At 39.2% G+C, this 15,944-nt stretch overlaps 1 protein-coding gene and 1 long non-coding RNA gene across 2 annotated transcripts in view; one reads left to right on the top strand and one right to left on the bottom strand.

The window, feature by feature from the left end:
• The window catches only part of LCOR (ligand dependent nuclear receptor corepressor), a 136,211-nt gene extending 136,143 nt beyond the window's left edge, over nucleotides 1-68 (bottom strand). The window contains exon 1 of the mRNA XM_033425683.2: nucleotides 11-68. The gene's annotated coding sequence lies outside the window, so the exon portion shown is untranslated. The remainder of the gene's footprint in view (nucleotides 1-10) is intronic.
• Nucleotides 69-378: 310 nt separating this feature from the next.
• Nucleotides 379-15,421, top strand: LOC125961138 (uncharacterized). Its single transcript, XR_007471486.1, has 2 exons — nucleotides 379-653; nucleotides 12,280-15,421. It is a non-coding gene; the product is annotated as an uncharacterized LOC125961138 (long non-coding RNA).
• The last annotated feature ends 523 nt before the right edge of the window (nucleotides 15,422-15,944 follow it).

The following is a 15,944-nucleotide window of genomic DNA, read 5'->3' as shown; positions in this document are numbered from 1 at the left end:
AGGGTCTCACCTACACAGTGAATGAGCTTGTGGCGCCAGGAGTCCAGTTCTTGCCGAAAGCCGCGTCTCTCAACGGAGCATTGCTGCCGCCTACACACCCTCGCCATCTTCTGCCGCCCGCCCGGCCCTGCCTCCGCCGCGGCCCCGCGCACGCCCAGCCGCGTCGCCCGGGGCCGCGCACGCACCCGCGGCCTGGGCGTCGCGCCTCCCGCCGGGGGCGGCGCGGGGGCAGGGCCGGCCTCACCTCGTGTTGGCCCCGGCGTGGCCCGGGGGGCGGCTTGGGCGCGCGCCCGTCCCGCACCCAGCGGTGCGCGATCTCCCGGCTTGCGGTCTCCGCGGCCGCTGCCGCTTCTGGCCTTCCAGAAGGCGCCTTCCAGCGGCCGGAGCTGGGCCCCGCCGGTCCCGTGCTGACAGCCCCTAAGGCCACGGCTGTCCCTTCCTTTCCCTTCCCGGGGCTTTTTGTTTCTTAAACCAGCCCCATTTATCACTTCCAACCTGCCTATCGCCTGACACCAACTGTTGCAAGTTCTGTGGTAACTGCTTCCCTGAACTTCTAGATCGAAACCGCTCCTCCCCGGAGCCTATTTAAGAAGCAGAATTAAGAATAAATGCCTGGATGCCCGTGGAGGCACTGAGCCCTAGAGTTTTCAAAGGTGAGGCTACATTTTAAGTCATTGAAAGGCAGCCGGCATTCGTAAACCCAGTAAAAAATTGAAATCAAATGTTTTAAGTTAATATTTAAAAACCAGGAGATTTCTATTAGCAAGGCTGATCACAGGCAAAATTCTAAAATTGGTGTATTCAGAAGCCCTCCTGTGTTGTGTCGAAAGGGGTTTTAAAAAATTGTGCTAAAGTGAGAATGATATTTCGAAAGAAGGCTTAATTAACAATAATTAAAGCAGAGTGTTGGAAATTAGCTTAATATTTCAGGAACTCGAAGAGAAATATTTTCGATGGCAAGAGGATTTTCAGGTGAAAACCTGGGATAATTAAATCACCCTGTGCAGGGCACTACCTGTTCCATTTAAACATGGTGCTGATTTTAATTACTTGACTGTTATTTGGGAGAGAAAGAGAAAAGAGAGAAAAAAGATGGAGTGAAAAAGGAAAGGAGAAAGTGCGGGGGCAGGAGGAACGGGAGCGGAATGCAAAACCAAAGGAAAAAACAACATAGACCCCTCTTTACCAATAGGCCCAGTACCCTAGGATTCTGACCTCTTTCCTGCTTTGGGGGTTTAAGATTAAGGATGGTGTGTTCCTGCTTTTAGATATTTAAATTTAAATTTGAAGACAATTTTAATTTCTGTAGTAGGTAAAACGAAAGTCGTTAAATACTTTACATCAAGGATCCCATTGGAGTATAGATTTTTTGTCTTTTCAAAGGCAGTGGTCCTGGTTCTCTGAACCAGGCGCTTGTGGAGTGGCGTGTCCATCCACAAAGAGATAGACTAGGTGGGCCTCTTAGGTAGGAGGGGTTTGAGGTTTATGAATAGAAAGGCACCTTCAGCCCCGCAAATCTTAAAACCAATGATTTTCCCACAATTCTCAGAAGTCAACAATATTTCGTTGGATTAAAAGTACGTCAAATGAACAAACTATTAAGTCAGGAGGTATTGGGTTTCTGTGTACGTGAAACTATCCTGAGTGATGAGGGGACAGGACAAATACAAGATAAAAGATTACTAAGGGCAGCCGTCCTGCGCGTGTGATGGCAAGACGTCTAGTATCACCAATCTGAAGCTTCCTGTCTTCACCGCTAGGTGGTGCGTTTGAGTCTTTGCTAGCTTTTAACCAAGTTCCTATGGTTTTTGGAAGTATGTTTCATAAAGTTTCAAATAAATGAACAACATGCTACTCTAAAATTAGTTAATAATTAATATATTTTCCAATAACCCCATATAAGTTGTTTAAAAATCATCAAGTCAAGGGTATTACTTCCTCAACACAATCTCTACGAGTCTCAGACATATAGATTAAGAGGATCCTAGAGACTTCAGAGATCAGCTCTAAAATAAGGTATAGATTCTCTAATTTGAGGTATGGAATTGGAAGCCCAAATAAGTAACAGCCACTCCTCATTTCCCCCGCTCTCCTCAACCCCTGGCAACAGCTAATTTACTTTTGGTTTCTATGAATTTTCTTATTGTAGACATTTCACATGAATGGAATCCTACAACTTGTGGTCTTTTGTGACTGGTTGCTTTCACCGAACACAGTATTTTCAAGGTTCATCCACGTTGTAGCATGTATCAATACCTACTTCCTTTTTATTGCCAAATAATATTTCATTGTACAGATATATGATGTTTTGCCTATCCATTCCAGTTAATGGATATTTTGATTGTTTTCACTTTTTGGGTATTATAGATAATGCTGCTATGAATATTTGTGCACAAACTTTTGTGTGGACGTATGTTTTTATGTTTATTTTATATATGAATCTGTATGGGAATTCCCTGGCAGTCCAGTTGTTAGGACTCGGCGCTTTCACTGCTGGGACCCAGGTTCTATCCCTGGTTGGGGAACTAGGATCCCACAAGCTGTGCCGCATGGCCAAATAAATAAATAGATATGAATACGAATATGTATCATAAGTATTTTGAAATAATTTCAAATTACAGAGAAGTTGCAAGAACTCCCATATCCTCTTCACTTAGATTCCCTAAGTATAATATCTTAGCACATCTGCTTTCACTCTGTGTTTGTATCTATATATATGGTCTCATTGTTTTGGTTGAGTCTTTTTATGAACAATCTTATAAAAATGTATAGACTTGATACCCTATCAGCCCTAAACATCCAGTGCGTATATCCACAAAACAAAGGCGCTCTCCATCATAACCATTACATAAACTTCCAAGTCAGGAAATCAACATTGATACAACACAGACTCCATTAAAATTTCACTCTCTGTCCAACGATGTCTTTTTTCCTTTTCTGGTCCAAAATCCCATCTAGGAACTTACATTGAATTTAATTGTCATGTATTTCACTCTCCTTGAATCTGGAACAATTTCTGTCTTTCCTTGTTTTTTATGACCTTGACAGTTTTTAAAAGAACAGGCCTTTCATTCCATAGGATGATCCTCAACTGGGTCCATTTACTGTTCTTCATGACTAGACTCAGGACATACATTTTTACAAGAAAACCACAGAAATGGGGCTGGGCTCTTCTTTGCATCTCCCTGGGGGCTCATGATGTCAACTCTTCACACCACTGTGATGAGAAAGAACTTTGCTCATCTAATCAGGTGGTCTTTTCCACCATAAAAATCACATTATTTCCTTTGTACATGATAAATATTTTGTCGGGAGATATTCTGAGATTATGCCAATATTCTGTTCCTCACCTCGCCCACCAGCCTTAACATCCATTAATTGCTGTCTGAATCACTCATCACAGTGATTATGATTAAATGGTGATTTTCTCAGTCCATCATTTCTTCTGTAGTTACTAGTTAACATTCTAATATAAGGAAGAGTTTTCCCTTCTACTTATTTATTTATTTATTCATTTATTCACTTATTTATTTCAGTGTGGACTCCTATCTCATTCAATAGGTTGTAATGTTTTACTATAGCTGTTTATTTTCATGTTCAGATTGTCCCAGATTTGGCCAATGGGAGTCCCTTCAAGCTGACTTTTTGTCCTGTTGGCATACCCCCATCATTCTATAAACATTTCCTTACTTTCTGGTACAACTAGTTGTTCTAGGCTCATTTTGTATTTTCTCTGCCTCGGCTCTGTAATCAGAAAGCTAGATCTAGGCTCTCAGTGTGTTTACTGCTACGGGGGTATCATGGTGCCTAGGTTCTTTCAGCTGTCAGAGCTAGGAAATATATGTATGTGTATGCCTATATTTATCTCTATTTCTAAACCTATCACTAAATATATTTAAAAACGGTGAGTTTACACTGATGCAGTCGATGCCAATCCAGCACCTCTGAGTACTTGTAAGACTTTCCCTGCTCTATATTTGTAAATCCCCTTTTGACAGTGAAACCAGGCTCCCACATATTTTTTTTCATATTGATTTCAACATATATATAATTATTTGCTTGATCCCCTCTGTATTTAACAATCCCCTGATTACACTGGCTGCCTCCTTGGCCTGTTACTTCTGCAGTTCCTTCTCCAGAGCATCATCTGTTTGGCCACCACCCAAATGTCATCTACTTGGTACACCACTACCCAGTGGATGTCAATTCTCCTCACATTGAATGGCATACATTCTGTGCCATTCCAACCAAAATTCCAAAAGGAACACACAAAAAAAACTTCCAGAATTTATAAAGAAAAATAAAGATCTGTGAATAATTATGATGTCAATTTTTAAAAAGAAGAGCAAAGAAGAGTATGTTAGACATGGAGATGTACAGCCTACATCCTCCTTTGAGGAAGAACTCACTGCCCAGCTGCAGGGAGGGCAGCTACTATACAGCCTCCAGCTCTCAGCTGCTTCAGGGTCAGCCTCATCTGCTGGGAGCTCTCTTGCCCAAGGTCACATCCTTCCAGGGCTGCCAGGATATGGCGACTGAGGGCAAGTGAGCTATAAAAGTCTGGCCATTTCAGCCTGATGCAGGACACTCTGATGATTAATAGTATTTGTTCCAAAGTGCTTCACTGGGTTGCCGGAGGCTTTATCAACCTGCATCTTAGTTCAATTACTTTCTCTGCCCAATTCTACTTCCTTCCCCTCCCTTTCACAGGTGCTAATTTTTAGTAAACCTTTTACATCCCAAAGTCCATCTCAGATTCTGCTTCCAGACAATCTGACATGTGACAGGGAGAGAGTCACTCTGCTAGAGTGGTACTAGCATTACTCTGGTACTAGCATAGGAAGAGGGAGATCATGGAGAATAATGTCTTTGTGGCTTTGGTGTGGGAATAACTTTGTAAACCAGACCCCCTCAAAAAGCATTATATATCTTAATATATAATAAATATATATAGTATTTTTTACATCAAAATTAAGTCTATAAAGGACACCATACATAAAGATTTATGTCAAGAATTTAACAGATACTTGATAGACTAGAAGATATTCGCAACATCTAAAACCAACAAGGAATTAATATCTAAAATATACAGGGAAATATTCCAAATCAAGAAAAATATAGGTAACCCAGTAGAAAAATGGAAAAGAGCGTAAGTGGGAAATCCAAAGGTATGAATACCATATGGCCCACAGGTGTATGAAGAAATGGGTTTCACTAGTTATCACAGAAAAAATAAAACTATGAGATGAATCTAAAAGTTGTCAATGTCATTGAGAAGTAGGAACCACATGTGAGAGTGTGAATGGGTACAGCTACCCTGAGAGCAAACTGGCCATACAGATCTATGTAGATCCCATGATCCACGGTCTTAGAGCCTGAGATACGAATTTAAATTTGAGTAGTCTATTTCAGAGATGATTCCAGGAAACATCAGTATGGAGTGGGGAAGTGAGACAGAAGAATAAGGAAGACAGTTAAGGATGCATTCTTAAATTGCTACTGTGGGCAACTGGAATAAATCTCTCTGGGGAAGTCTAAGACACTGTGCCTCAGATAAACCCACCTCAAGGGTGAGGGACCTGGAGTATACATAAGCCCCTTAGTCGTTGGTTGAGATCTACTCTGAGTGCAGGGGAAGGATTAATTTCCCAGACTTCTGCCTACACTGTTCATAGACAGAACAGGCTCCAGGAGCCAGAAAGCCCTCAGATACAGAAATGCAGGTGCTGGTAAATGGAAGTCTTCGGCAACTGTATACCAAAATGGTAAGGTCCAAGAGTATATGAGAGGGGCATTAAAACAGTATCTGCTACACCCAGTAATCCTGCTCCATTCTGGCTATCAGAATGTGGGCATGAGTGAGGTATGCCACTAATGTTATGTGCAAATTTAAGTTTATGAGGTATTTTTCCGAATGACAATAGAATTAATTGACTAAGATATAAGCAGTTTCAAGAGGATGTAGGGATAAACCTTAAATATCTTTAGCATTATTTTTTTTAATTTCTTTTAAGGAGTGAGTGTGCCCTTTTTCCATAAGCCCTCGGAGTCATATCCTATGCTGATCTACAGTTAACTAAGTATATAGTACTATGTTCATTTGCTTTTCAGGAAAAAACAAACAGTTCACCATTGTCTTTGTTAGGTAATTGTAAGAAAAAAAGAATCACCAGAAAGAAGTTATTTATAACTAGGTAGCAAACAAAGGTTGTTTCCATGGAAAATGTGTTACAATTTTTAAAGACTGAAAAGGTATAAAATGCAACTGAGTTAGGCAAAATAAAAGTATATAAAACCAAAGGAAGTCCTCAAAGAAAAGTTTAATTTAAATAAGAAATGTAAAGCTTGGTAAAATCACAAAAAGCACTTAAATATCCTTGCTGAACTTCAGCAAAATGTGCATTTTAAAGTTTATATCTGATAATTTTCCCATCTAACAAAAACAACTCATTACTGAGTAACCACTCTAATTTGTTTTCATTTAATCTTTTAAAAGATTGGTTATTCAGAGCCTGCTATGTGTCAGCTACTCAAACAAATGGGTGACTTGTTCTGGTCAATGAACTAACTGTGAGCAGAAGTGATGCATATGACTCCCAAGCCAGGTCATTTACATGTGTCTGAAGATGCAAGTGCAGTGTGATTAGAGGTTTAGATCAGCTTCAAGGATGGAAGCAGAACAGATGGAGCTGGGTGTAGAATTCATGTCTGCTCACTCCTTATACAATTGTCTTTCAATGCTGGCCTATAGGACTATGATATGATATGATATACGGTATGTGATATATGATATAATGCTAGGTTATCAAAAAGAGTAATTTTGGGACTTCCCTGGCCGTTCAGTGGTTAAGACTCCATGCTTCCACTGCAGCGTGAATGGGTTCGATCCCTGGTCGGGGAAATAAGATCCTGCATGCCTCACGGCATGGCCAAAAAAAAAAAAAGAGTAGTTTCATCATTGTGGATGAATCTTAATTATGTTCCTTGCAGACAATACAGTAATTATTACTGCAAAAAGACAATGCAGACATCTTAAGTACCTATCAGTTTAGGAAAAAAATCAGAGTAACTTATACGAATTTGTGGAATAATGAAAGGAGCTACATTATCACTAATAATGATAGAAGGACGAATAGTCGTCACTATTTATTGAGTGAGGACTCCAAGCTAAGTCCTGAGCTAAGCACTTTACCTGCCTTATTTCATTTAATACTTAAAATAATTCTACAAGTTAGGTACTATTTTTTATCTCGTTTTAGAAACAGGGAAAATAAAGCACATGGAGTTTAAATACCTTACTCAAATTGACACAACAGGTAGATGAAGGAATTTGAACTCAGGAGATTCCAATAACTTGGTTCTTATCTTTTTCACTGTAGTGCATCACAGATCAAGGTAAATGCTAGCTTGGCTTTGTATGTATTAAAAAATAGCTGTCAAACTTCCCTGTTATTTAGTCTCTATAAATTAAACATTGTGCTATTGACATTTAACAAATACTTATCCACTAAATCTTTGAAGTTTTACATTTTATTGAAATTTCTGTACCTTCAGAGCATGAAAGCTCTTGGGCTGACTCATTACAGTTATTTTTGAAAGGTGATAAAAGCATTAGAATACATCTCATAATTCTGCTAACCAATTCACACTCTTTTCCAAAAATAAAATCCTGTTACTATTCTTTTATTTGGGATTTCTCCCTGAAGTGCCTTTTCAAAAGTTCGAGCACTGTTATTTATCACTAAAACTGTGTTATGCTGAATGACTTATATGGTTACGTATGCTATGACTCTTATCATTTTGTCTGAAGCACAGGTCTATAATTTCTTCTCAAACATTGTCTTATTGATCCAATTAACAGTTCTTCCCAAATCAACTGAAATGCAGAAGTAACAAATTCCAAGGCACACACTGTGGAAGACTTGAAGTACTGTAGATACAGTACAACATAAAACAAGGAACAATTCATCTATTCATGGGATGGATGACATTTCATATTCAGAAGAAAGAGAATGAGTACCCTAAAGTGATGAATGACATCTCGATCTTTTCCTCACATTTATTTTTTTTAAAAAGAAAACAATTTCCACAGGTTGCTTGCAGTTGATGTCACCTTAGCATAAAAAATTTCCCTTACAACTCTTCTTGAAAATTACTCTGTACATCTCTCTGAAAGCTTTTTTTTTTCCCTCCTCCCGCCCCACTCTCTGAAAGCTTTTATTTTCTCAGTCAGATTCTTCTTGACAGATGCTCTCCTAGAAACAGCATAAATGATGCCAGTACACTCTAGGTGTTCCAAACAGATAAAAATGTTGCTGCACAAACGCTCTTTCATATTGTCTGACACTATTAATTCTGGAAAACTCTACTGGTCAGTTCTTCGATCTATAACCCTTTCAGAAATGTGAGGATCAGAGTCATCATTATACCTTTGAAATTTGTTGGATATCTCTTTTGGTAATTGATTTGCTTTATGACCTTCAACAAATCACTGAATTCTCTGGCCCTTGTTTTCTACATTTATAAAGGAAGGTTGGTTTAAGTATTCCAAAGTTTTTTAGAGCTTGAGTTGTCTAAGTTATTAGGATTCATCAATGTTAAATACCTGAAATTTTCAAACAAATACTTTTGTATTTGTAGATTTTAATAAAATACCATAGTGTGTAAAATAAGAATTGCAAAATTGCAGTAATACATACTATTGTATGTTAAGAAAAATAAGTAAACTCAGCTTCGTATGAACCCATTCATTTAAATTTGATGTAATATTACAGTAATTAATATTTTGTTTTGTTTTCATTTGATAATATAACATACTCAAAGATTAAGGCATTAGAAGTTTTCTAGGAAGAAGATCATATATGTAGGAGATTTATGCCTACCTCTTGGCTAAAGCCATCTAAATCAGTAACATCAATAGGGAAACCCGAAACAATTAACAGCAATAAAACCTAGGAAAATAAGTTTCAGAACAAAGGAATTGTAAAATAAATCTTATGTATGCAGTTAGCAGGTGTATACCACCAAAACAGAGAAAGCTTTTGCAGGATCTTCACAAGGTGCTTAAAAGGGCAGAAGTTCAAGCCCATGGGAAGACTCTTAAACAAGGCAGTGGACAAAAAGAACAAAATTTTAATATTCAATTATTAATAGAAAAAGAACCAAATATATGTTCAACAAAGGGAATTGGTTATGTATGTAATGAGACTGCCTTTGGTAGATTACCATATAGCTGCTAGAAAGTGTGTTCCAGAAGAATACTGGCTGACAATATGGCGCAGTACGTTTACCACATGTTTCTGGTTCTCTCCACTTCCGGACATGACAGCAAAGCATGTCCTAGTCCCCTTGTGGTTGGGTGGGACCATGTGACTCCTTCTAGTCAATGAACTAATTGTGAGCAGAAGTGATACATAGGACTGCAGGCTGGGTCATTTGAGTGTTATTCTAGGTGGTAGCTACTCCGTCAGCTTGGGTCCCTGAGTGATTCTGATGAGCTGAACCACTCTCCTAACCTTCAGTGAATATATACCATGAGCAAGTGTTGTTCTCAAAATATTGAAATTCTGGGATTGTTTCTTACCTCAGTAGAAGTGCAGAGTGTGTTGATTTCACAAACTGAACACAGCTATTCACACACTGAGCATCTAGGTCAAGCTTGGGTCCAGTCCTTGCATATCCCTTCTTACAAGGGAAACTATTATCCTGACTTATAACAACATAGATTAGTTTTAATTGTTCTTATACTTAAAAGCTGTAATTATACAGTATGTAGTTTGGGGAGGGTCTTCTTTTGCCAAATATTGTGCTTATGGGATTCGTCTATATTGCTACATGGGTCTGTGGTCCATTCAATCTCATTGGTAAGTACTGTTCATTGTGCGAATGTCTTAAATTTTATGTGTTTTACTGTTGTTGGGCATTTGGATAGTTTCCAGTATTTGACTATTACAAGCAGTGTTCCAGTGAATTTTCTGGTATATATCTTTTGGTGAACATCTGTGTGCATTTTTGTTGGGTATATAAGATGGTTATATACCATTTCTGGTTCATAGAGTATGCATATGTTTAGTTTTAGTAGGTGTTGCCAAATAGTTTTCCAAAAATAGTTGCATCAATTCACACTCTCACCATCAGTGCAGAAGTGTTTTGGATGCTCCAGCATCTGGCATTTTTCACTTTTTCATTGTAGCCATTCTGGAGATAATGAACGACATTGAGCACCTTTTCACATATTTATTGGCCGTTTCTGTCCTTTTTTTGGTAAGATACTTATTCATCTTTTGCCTGTTTTTCTATTAAGTGGTATTTGTATTTCTTTATATATCCCTTATTTATGAAGTTTTTTTAAATTAGATTCCACATATGAGTGATATCATATGATATTTGTCTTTCTCTGACTTACTTCACTTAGAATGATACTCTCAAGGATGTCCATTGTTGCCAATTTTTAAAAAATATATTTATTTATTTATTTATTTTGGCTGCGCCCAGTCTTTGTCACAGCACGAGATATCTTCGTTGCAGCACGCGGGATCTTCATTGCGTCATGTAGGATCTTTTAGCTGCGGTATGCGGGCTCGGGCTTCTTAGTGGCGGCATGCAGACTTCTTAGTTGAGGCATGCATGCGGGATCTGTTTACCCAACCAGGGATCGAACCCGGGCCCCTGCACTGGGAGTGCAGAGCCTTACTCACTGGACCACCAGGGAAGTCTCATGAAGTTGTTTTTTACATACAAGTTCTTCATGTATTCTGAATATGAGTCTTCTATAGAATATAGGTATTGTGAATACCTTCTCCCATTCTGTGCATTGTCTTTTTATTCTCATAATCGTATTTTATTTTTGAACAGAAGTCCTTAATTTTAATAGAGTCAAATATATCAAATTTTTTTCTTTTTGGTTAGTGCTTTTATGTCTTGTTTTTAAAAGTTTTGTCTACTCCAAGGTGAAGGAGATGTCCTTTTCTAAGAATTTTATTGTTTTATTTTTCATATGTAGATCTGCAATCCACTTGAAATTGATTTTTGTGTGTAGAATGAAGTAGTGATCAAGATATATTGTTTTCCATGTTGTTACCCAGTTGCCTAGACACTATTTACTAAAATATTATCTTTTCCCTACTGTAGTGTTATCTTTGTCATAAATCAGGTGACCATATATGTGTGGGTCAGTTCCTGATACCTCAGTTACATTCCGCTCATCAATTTGTCTTTCTTTGCACACTGTGTTAATTGCTATACCTTTATAATAGGTCTTGATGTCAGATAGTGTAAGTCATCTGGGGCTATTTTTCTTCAAGATTGCCTTGGCTATTCTTGGCCCTTTGAAGTCTATCTGAATTTTAGAATCAGCTTGTTGATTTACACACACACATACACACACACAATCCCTGCTGGGGTTCTGATTAGGATTGCATTGAATTATCAGATTAACTTGAGGATATTGATATTTTAACAATATTGAGTCTTCTAATCCATGAACATGATCTATCCTTCTATTTATTTGAGTCTTTAAAAATTGATCTCTAGGGGGCTTCCCTGGTGCCACAGTGGTTGAGAGTCCACCTGTCGATGCAGGGGACATGGGTTTGTGCCCTGGTCCGGGAAGATCCCACATGCTGTGGAGCGGCTAGGCCGCTGAGCCTGCGCGTCCAGAGCCTGTGCTCCGCAACGGGAGAGGCCACAACAGTGAGAGGCCCGCGTACTGCAAAAAAAAAAAATTGATCTCTATCATACAGTGTAGTTTTCAATGTAGAATTTTCACATATCTTTCATTAGATTTATTCCTAAATATTTGATTTTTAACAGTACCCCAAGTGGGATCTTATTGTTTGAATGCTGTTACATATATACAATTTTTTAAAATAAACTTTTTGTTTTGGAATAATTTTAGATTTCCATAAAAGTTGCAGGACTTCCCTGGTGGTCCAGTGGGTAAGACTCCATGCTCCCAATGCAGGGGGCCCAGGTTCGATCTCTGGTCGGGGAACTAGATCCCACATGCATGCTGCAACTAAGAGTTCACATGCGCAACTAAGAAGTCCACAGTCCGCAACGAAGATCCCACATGCTGCAACTAAGACTCTGCAGCCAAAAAAAAAAAAAAAAAAAAAGTTACAAAGATAATACCTTTCATCTAGCTTACCTTAATGTTAGCATGACCATGGTACATTTGTCAAAGCTAAGAAATTAACATTAAAATAATACTATTAACTAAAATACAGACTTTATTTAGATTTCAGCAGTTTTTTCTCTAATGTTCTTTTTCTGTTCCAGGGTCCAATCAAGAATGTCACTGTGAAATTAGTCATTGTGTCTCCTCTATTCTGTGACAGTTATTCAGTCTTGCCTTGCTCCACATGACCTTGAAACTTTTGAAGAGTACTGATCAGGTATTTTGTATAATATCCCTTCGTTTGGGTTTGCCTGATGTGTTCTCATGATTAGACTGGGGCTATGGGACTTGGGGAGGAGGTCCACAGAGATGAGGTGCTCTTCTCACAGCATCATGTCAGGTGCACATGATACCAATATGACTTATCATGGGGTGATACTAACCTTGATCACTTTAAGATGAAATTTGCCAAATTTGTTTAGTCATTTATCTGTTGATGGACATCCAGGTTATTTCCAGTTTGGGGCTTGTATTAGTTTGCTAGGGCTGCCATAACAAAATACCACAAGACTGGGTGGTGTAAACAACAGAAATTTATTATCTCATAGTTGTGGAGGCTTCCCACAAATATTGGTATGTTATATTTTCATTTTGATTAAGTTCAAAGTGCTTTCTAATTTCTCTTTCAATTTCTTCTTTGACCATGGATTATTTAGAAGCATGTTATCTTGTTTCCAAAAAATTACAATTTCTCTGTAGATCTTTCTGTTGTTGATTTCCAACTTAATTCTGTAGTAGCCAGAGACCATATTGTATGATTTAAATCCTTTAAATTTATTGAGACTTGTTTTATGGCCCAGAATATGGTTAGTCTTGGTAAATGTTCAATGTGCCCCTGAGAAGAGTGTATATTCTGATGTTGGGAGGGATGGAGTCAAATAGTTTCATAGTGTTGCTGAATCTGCTATATTTTTGCTTCTTTTCTGTCTACTTAATTATTGAATCTACTTAATTATTGAATTAAGAAGGAGATACGCTGAAAAAGTATTGAAGTCTTTAATTATAATTATGGATTTGTCCATGTGTCTTATGGTTTTGATCTCCACATAACCAGAAACTGTGGCCAGATATTGTGCATAAAGAACCATGATCGGAGTACCTTCAAGATGGCGGAGGAGAAAGACGTGGAGGTCACCTTCCTCCCCACAAATACATCAAAAATACATCTACAGGGCTTCCCTGGTGGTGCAGTGGTTGGGAGTCCGCCTGCCGATGCAGGGGACACTGGTTCGTGCCCTGGTCCGGGAAGATCCCACATGCTGTGGAGTGGCTGGGCCCATGAGCTGTGGCCGCTGAGCCTGCGCGTCCAGAGCCTGTGCTCCGCAACAGGATAGGCCACAACAGGGAGAGGCCCGCGTACGGCAAAAAAAAAAAAAAAAAAAGAAAAAAAGGAAAAAATACATCTACAGGACTTCCCTGGTGGCGCAGTGGTTAAGAATCCTCCTGCCAATTCAGGGGACATGGGTTTGAGCCCTGGTCTGGGAAGATCCCACATGCCATGGAGCAACTAAGCCCGTGCACCAAAACTACTGAGCCTGCACTCTAGAGCCCGCGAGCCACAACTACTGATGCCCGAGTGCTTAGAGCCCATGTTCCACAGCAAGAGAACCACTGCAGTGAGAAGTCTGCCCGCCGCCACAAAGAGTAGCCCCCGCTCGCCGCAACTAGAGAAAGCCCACACACAGCAACGAAGATCCAACACAGCCAAAAATAAATTAATTAAATAAATTGAAAAAAAATACATCTACATGTGGAACAACTCCTACAGAAGACCTACTGAACACTGGCAGAAGACGTCAGACTTCCCAAAAGGCAAGAAAATCCCCACGTACCAGGCCGTGTGGCTGACAGGCCTGAATCCCGGAGGTGGGAGAGCTGAGTTCAGGACATTGGACAATCAGAGACCTCCCAGCCCCACGTAATATCAATCGGCGAGAGCTCTCCCAGAGATCTCCATCTCAAATCTAAGACCCAGCTCCACCCAACAGCCAGCAAGCTGCAGTGCTGGACTCTCCATGCCAATCAACTAGCAAGACAGGAACACAACCCCACCCATTAAGCAGAGAGGCTGCCTAAGATCATACTAAGTTCACAGGCACACCAAAACACACAACCAGATGCAGCCCTGCCCACCAGAAAGACAAGATCCAGCCCCACCCACCGGAACACAGGCACCAGTCCTCTCCACCAGGAAGCCTACACAAGCCACTGAACCAACCTCACCCACTGGGGGCAGACACCAAAAACAACGGGAACTATGAAGCTGCAGCCTGTGAAAAGGAGACCCCAAACACAGTAAGTTAAAGAAAATGAGAATACAGAGTAATATGTAGCAGATGAAAGAGCAAGGTAAAAACCCACCAGACCAAACAAATGAAGAGGAAATAGGCAGTCTACAAAAGAATTCAGAGTAATGATAGTAAACATGATCGAAAATCTTGGAAATAGAATGGAGAAAATACAAGAAATGTTTAACAAGGACCTAGAAGAACCAAAGAGCAAACAAACAACGATGAACTACACAATAAATGAAATTTAAAATTCTCTAGAAGGAATCAATAGCAGAATAACTGAGGTAGAACAATGGATAAGTGACCTGGAAGATAAAGTCGTGGAAATAACTGCCACAGAGCAGAATAAAGAAAAAAGAATGAAAAGAATTGAGGACAGTCTCAGAGACCTCTGGGACAACATTAAATGCACCAACATTCAAATTATGGGGTCCCAGAGGAAGAGAAAAAGAAAGGGTCTGAGAAAATATTTGAACAGATTATAGTTGAAAACTTCCTTAAGGAAATAGTCAATCAAGTCCAGGAAGCACAGAGATTCCCTTACAGGATAAATCCAAGGAGAAACATGCCAAGACACATATTAATCAAACTATCAAAAATTAAATACAAAGAAAAAATATTAAAAGGAGCAGGGGAAAAGCAACAAATAACATACAAGGGAATCCCCATAAGGTTAACAGCTGATCTTTCAGCAGAAACTCTGCAAGCCCAAAGGGAGTGGCAGAACATATTTAAAGTGATGAAAGGGAAAAACCTACAACCAAGATTACTCTACCCAGCAAGGATCTCATTCAGATTCAATGGAGAAATGAAAACCTTTACAGACAAGCAAAAGCTAAGAGAATTCAGCACCACCAAGCCAGCTTTACAACAAATGATAAAGGAACGTCTCTAGGTGGAAACACAAGAGAAAAAAAGACCTACAAAAACAAACCCAAAACAATTAAGAAAATGGTAATAGGAACATACATATCCATAACTACCTTAAATGTAAATGGATTAAATGTTCCAACCAAAAGACATAGACTGGCTGAATGGATACAAAAACAAGACCCATATATATGCTGTCTACAAGAGACCCACTTCAGGCCTAGGGACACGTACAGACTGAAACTGAAGGTATGGAAAAAGCTATTCCATGCAAATGGAAATCAAAAGAAAGCTAGAGTAGCAATTCTCATATCAGACAAAATAGACTTTAAAATGAAGACTATTAAAAGAGACAAAGAAGGACACTACATAGTAATCAAGGGATCAATCCAAGAAGAATATATAGCAATTGTAAATATTTATGCACCCAACATAGGAGTACCTCGATACATAAGGCAAATACTAACAGCCACAAAAGGGGACATCAACAGTAACACAATCATGGTAGGGGACTTTAACACCCTACTTTCAACAATGGACAGATCATCCAAAATGAAAATAAATAAGGAAACAGAAGCTTTAAATGACACATTAAACAAGATGGA

Source organism: Orcinus orca, chromosome 14 (genome assembly GCF_937001465.1).
Source record: "Orcinus orca chromosome 14, mOrcOrc1.1, whole genome shotgun sequence".
In the NCBI taxonomy this organism is placed as follows: domain Eukaryota; kingdom Metazoa; phylum Chordata; class Mammalia; order Artiodactyla; family Delphinidae; genus Orcinus; species Orcinus orca.
Note: the sequence above shows the minus strand (reverse complement) of the source record. Positions and strands in the feature narration are given on the sequence as shown.